General features: G+C 42.3%; 1 non-coding gene across 1 annotated transcript; it reads right to left on the reverse strand.

Annotated features, from left to right (window-relative positions):
* Positions 1 to 507: 507 nt before the first annotated feature.
* On the reverse strand, positions 508 to 611 carry LOC148573222 (small nucleolar RNA R71). Its single transcript, XR_015906804.1, has one exon. It is a non-coding gene; the product is annotated as a small nucleolar RNA R71 (small nucleolar RNA).
* Positions 612 to 5,454: the final 4,843 nt, after the last annotated feature.

Raw genomic sequence — 5,454 nt, forward strand, 5'->3', positions numbered from 1 at the left:
GAATAAGAACATTCTTGTTGAAGCTGATCCGGAACCTGAAAGGACTCTAAAGAGGAAGCTAAGACACAACACTCTGGAGAGGACCTGACAGAATTTTTCGAAAAAGAAGAGATGGCTGAACCCAACAACAACAATGCAAGGAAGGTGCTTGGTGATTTCACTACACCAACTTCCAATTTCTATGGAAGAAGCATCTCAATTCCTGCCATTGGAGCAAACAACTTTGAGCTTAAGCCTCAATTAGTTTCTCTAATGCAACAGAATTGCAAGTTTCATGGACTTCCATTGGAAGATCCTCATCAGTTCTTAGCTGAATTCTTGCAAATATGTGACACTATCAAGACCAATGGAGTTGATCTCGAGGTCTACAGGCTTATGCTTTTCTCTTTTGCTGTAAGAGACAGAGCTAGAACATGGTTGGATTCACAACCTAAGGAAAGCCTGAACTCTTGGAAAAAGCTGGTCAATGCTTTCCTGGTCAAATTCTTTCCACCTTAAAAGATGAGCAAGCTTAGAGTGGAAATCTAAACCTTCATACAGAAGGAAGGTGAGTCCCTCTATGAAGCTTGGGAAAGATATAAGCAATTGATCAAAAGGTGTCATACTGACATGCTTCCAGAATGGAGCATCATATGTATATTCTATGATGGTCTGTCTGAGTTGTCAAAAATGTCATTGGACCATTATGTAGGAGGATCTCTTTATCTAAAAACCCCTGCAGAAGCTCAGGAACTCATTGAAATTGTTGCAAATAATCAGTTCATGTACACCTCTGAGAGGAATCCTGTGAACAATGGGACGCCTCAGAAGAAGGGAGCTCTTGAAATTGATACTCTGAATGCCATATTGGCTCAGAATAAAATATTGACTCAGCAAGTCAATATGATTTCTCAGAGTCTGAATGGATTGCAAGCTGCATCCAACAGTACTAAAGAAGCATCTTCTGGAGAAGAAGCTTATGATCCTGAGAACCCTACAATGGCAGAGGTGAATTACATGGGAGAACCCTATGGAAATACCTATAATCCTTCATGGAGAAATCATCCAAATTTCTCATGGAAGGACCGACAGAAGCCTCAACAAGGCTTCAATAATAATGGTGGAAGAAATAGGTTTAGCAATAGCAAGCCTTTTCCATCATCTTCTTAGCAACAGACAGAGAATTCTGAACAGAGCCATTCTGGCCTGGCAATCATTGTCTCTGATCTATCCAAGACCACACTAAGTTTCATGAATAAAACAAGGTCCTCTATTAAAAATTTGGAGGCACAGGTAGGTCAGCTGAGTAAGAATATTACTGAAACTCCTCCCAGTACTCTCCCAAGTAATACAGAAGAAAATCCCAAGAGAGAGTGCAAGGCCATAACCATGACCAACATGGCCGAACCTGGAGAGAGTGAAGAGGATGTGAGTTCCAGTGAGAAAAGCCTCATGGGACGTCCTCTGGACAGAAAGGAGTTTCTCTTTGAGGAACCAAAGGAATCTGAGGCTCAGACAGAGACCATAGAGATTCCATTGAACTTCGTTCTGCCATTCATGAGCTCTGATGAATATTCTTCCTCTGAAGAGGATGAAGACATCACTGAAGAGCAAGTTGCTAAATATCTAGGAGTAATCATGAAGTTGAATGCCAAGTTGTTTGGTAATGAGACTTGGGAGGATGAACCCCCCTTGTTCACCAATGAACTGAATGCATTAATGAGGCAGACATTACCTCAGAAGAAACTGGATTTCGGAAAATTCTTCATACCTTGTACCATAGGCACCATAACCTTTGAGAAGGCTCTCTGTGACCTGGGGTAAGGGATAAACCTCATGCCACTCTCTGTAATGGAGAAACTGGGAATCTTTGAGGTACAAGCTGCAAGAATCTCACTAGAGATGGCAGACAAATCAATGAAACAGGCTTATGGACTAGTAGAGGACGTGCTAGTAAAGGTTGAAGGCCTTTACATCCCTGCTGATTTTATAATCCTAGACACTAGGAAGGATGAGGATGAATCCATCATCCTTGGCAGACCCTTCCTAGCCACAGCAAAAGCTGTGATTGATGTTGACAGAGGAGAGTTGATCCTTCAGTTGAATGAGGACTACCTTGTATTCAAGACTCAAGGTTCTCCTTCTGCAACCATGGAGAGGAAGCATGAAGAGCTTCTCTCAATACAGAGTCAAACAAAACCCACACATTCAAACTCTAAGTTTGGTGTTGGGAGGCCACAACCAAACTCTAAGTTTGGTGTTGAGAGGCCCCAACCCTGCTCTGATTATCTGTGAGGCTCCATGAGAGCTCACTGTCAAGCTATTGACATTAAAGAAGCGCTTATTGGGAGGCAACCCAATGTTATTTAATTATATCTATTTATTTTCCATTGTTATTTTATGTTTTCTTTAGGTTGATGATCATGTGAAGTCACAAAAATAACTGAAAAAAAAAACAGAATGAAAAACAGCATTAAAAGCAGCTCACCCTGGAGGAAGAGCTTACTGGCGTTTAAATGCCAGTAAGAAGCATCAGACTGGCATTTAACACCAGAAAGAAGTATCAATTAAGCTGGCGTTAAACGCTAGAAACAGGCTACAGTCTGGTGTTTAATGCCAGAAACAGGCTACAGCTTGGTGTTAAACGCCAGAAACAAGCTACAGTCTGGCGTTTAACGCCAGAAACAAGCACCAACTTGGCGTTAAACGCCAATAAAGGGAGAAAAGCTGGTGTTTAACGCCAGAAACAAGCAGCAGTCTGGCGTTAAATACCAGGATTGCACTCTAAGGGCATTTACACGCCTAAATGGAGCAGGGATGATAAGTCCTTGACCCCTCAGGATCTGTGGACCCCACAGGATCCCCACCTACCTCCAAATTCAAAATCCTTTCCCTCCCACACCCAACCCTAATACACGAAACCTAACCCTCCCCCCACCCCTATATAAACCTATCACCACTCCTTCATTTTCACACATTACAACCACTACTTCTACCCCTTGGCCGAACCACATATCTCCCTCCATCTCCTCCATTTTCTTCTTCTACTACTTTCTTTCTTCTTTTGCTCGAGGACGAGCAAACTTTTTAAGTTTGGTGTGGTAAAAGCATTACTTTTTATTTTTCCATAACCATTTATGGCACCTAAGGCCAGAGAAACCTCAAGAAAGAGGAAAGGGAAGGCAATTGCTTCCACCTCTGAGTCATAGGAGATGGAGAGATTCATCTCAAAGGTCCATCAAGACCACTTCTATGAAGTTGTGGCCAAGAAGAAGGTGATCCCTGAGGTCCCTTTCAAACTCAAAAGGAGTGAGTATCCGGAGATCCGACATGAGATTAGAAGAAGAGGATGGGAAGTTCTCTCCAATCCTATTCAACAAGTCGGAATCTTAATGGTTCAAGAGTTCTATGCAAACGCATGGATCACTAAGAACCATGATCAAAGTATGAACCCGAATCCAAAGTATTGGCTTACAATGGTTCGGGGGAAATACTTAGATTTCAGTCCGGAAAATGTAAGGTTGGCATTCAACTTGCCAATGATGCAAGAAAACACGTGCCCCTACACTAGAAGGGTCAACTTTGATCAAAGGTTGGACCAAGTCCTCATGGACATATGTGAGGAAGGAGCTCAATGAAAAATTGACTCAAGAGGCAAGCCGGTTCAATTGAGAAGGCATGACCTTAAGCCTGTGGCTAGGAGATGGTTGGAGTTCATCCAACGCTCAATCATTCCCACTAGCAACCGGTCTGAAGTTACTATAGACCGGGCCATCATGATCCACAGTATCATGATTGGGGAGGAAGTGGAAGTTCATGAGATTAAACCTCAAGAACTCTACAAGGTGGCTGACAAGTCCTCCACTTTGGCAAGGTTAGCCTTTCCTCACCTCATTTGTCACCTCTGCAATTCGGCTGGGATTGTCATAGAGGGAGACATCCTCATTGAAGAGGACAAGCCCATCACTAAAAAGAGGATGGAGCAAACAAGAGAGTCCACTCATGGACCTCAACAAGAGCATGAAGAAATTCCTCATCATGAAATCCCTGAGATGCCTCAAGGGATGCACTTTCCTCCACAAAACTATTGGGAACGAATTAACACCTCCCTAGGAGAATTAAGTTCCAACATGGGATAACTAAGGGTGGAGCACTGGTGCACAAATTGTAAATCACACTTTTCACAACTCGTACCACTAACCAGCAAGTGCACTGGGTCGTCCAAGTAATACCTTACGTGAGTAAGAGTCGAATCCCACAGAGATTGTTGGATTGAAGCAATGTATGGTTATCTTGTAACTCTTAGTCAGGATGTCAATTATAATTATCAGTTTGAATTGCGAAGAATAAAAGAGCATGAAATAAATACTTGTGATGCAGTAATGGAGAATATGTTGGAATTTTGGAGATGCTTTGTCTTCTGAATCTCTGCTTTCCTACTGTCGTCTTCTTCACGCACGCAAATTTCCTCCTATGGCAAGCTGTGTGTTGGTGGATCACCGTTGTCAATGGCTACCATCCGTTCTCTCAGTGAAAATGGTGCAAGTGCGTTGTCACCGCACGGCTAATCATCTGTCGGTTCTCACTCATGCTGGAATAGGATCCATTGATCCTTTTTCGTCTGTCACTACACCCAACCCTTGTGAGTTTGAAGCTCGTCACAGTCATCCAATCATAGAATCCTACTCAGAATACCACAAACAAGGTTTAGACTTTCCGGATTCTCAAGGATGCTACCAATGGATTCTAGCTTATACCACGAAGACTCTGATTAAGGAATCCAAGAGATACTCATTCAATCTAATGTAGAACAAAGGTGGTTGTCAGGCACGCGTTCATAGGTTGAAAATGGTTATGAGTGTCACGGATCATCACATTCATCATATTGAAGTGTGAATAAATATCTTAGATAGAAACAAGCGTGTTTGAATGGAAAACAGAAGTAATTGCATTAATTCATCGAGACACAGCAGAGCTCCTCACCCCCAACAATGGAGTTTAGAGACTCATGCCGTCAAAGATACAAAGTTCAGATTTTAAATGTCATGAGATACAAAATAATTCTCTAAAAGTTGTTTAAATACTAAACTAGTAACCTAGGTTTACAGAAAATGAGTAAACTAAGATAGATAGTGCAGAAATCTACTTCTGGGGCCCGCTTGGTGTGTGCTGGGGCTGAGACTTGAGCTTTATACATGCCTAAGCTGTTTCTAGAGTTAAACGCCAGGTTGTAACCTGTTTCTGGCATTTAACTCCAACTTGTAACCTATTTTTGGCGTTAAACTCCAGAATGCAACATGGAACTGGCGTTGAACGCCAATTTACGTCGTTTATTCTTGGACAAAGTATGGACTATTATATATTGCTGGAAATCCCTGGATGTCTACTTTCCAACGCAATTAAGAGCGCGCCAATTGGACTCTTGTAGCTCCAAAAAATCTATTTCGAGTGCAGGGTGGTCAGAATCCAACAGCA

The sequence above is a fragment of the Arachis ipaensis genome, chromosome B2 (assembly GCF_059453495.1).
Source record: "Arachis ipaensis isolate K30076 ecotype BB chromosome B2, ASM5945349v1, whole genome shotgun sequence".
In the NCBI taxonomy this organism is placed as follows: Eukaryota; Viridiplantae; Streptophyta; class Magnoliopsida; order Fabales; family Fabaceae; genus Arachis; species Arachis ipaensis.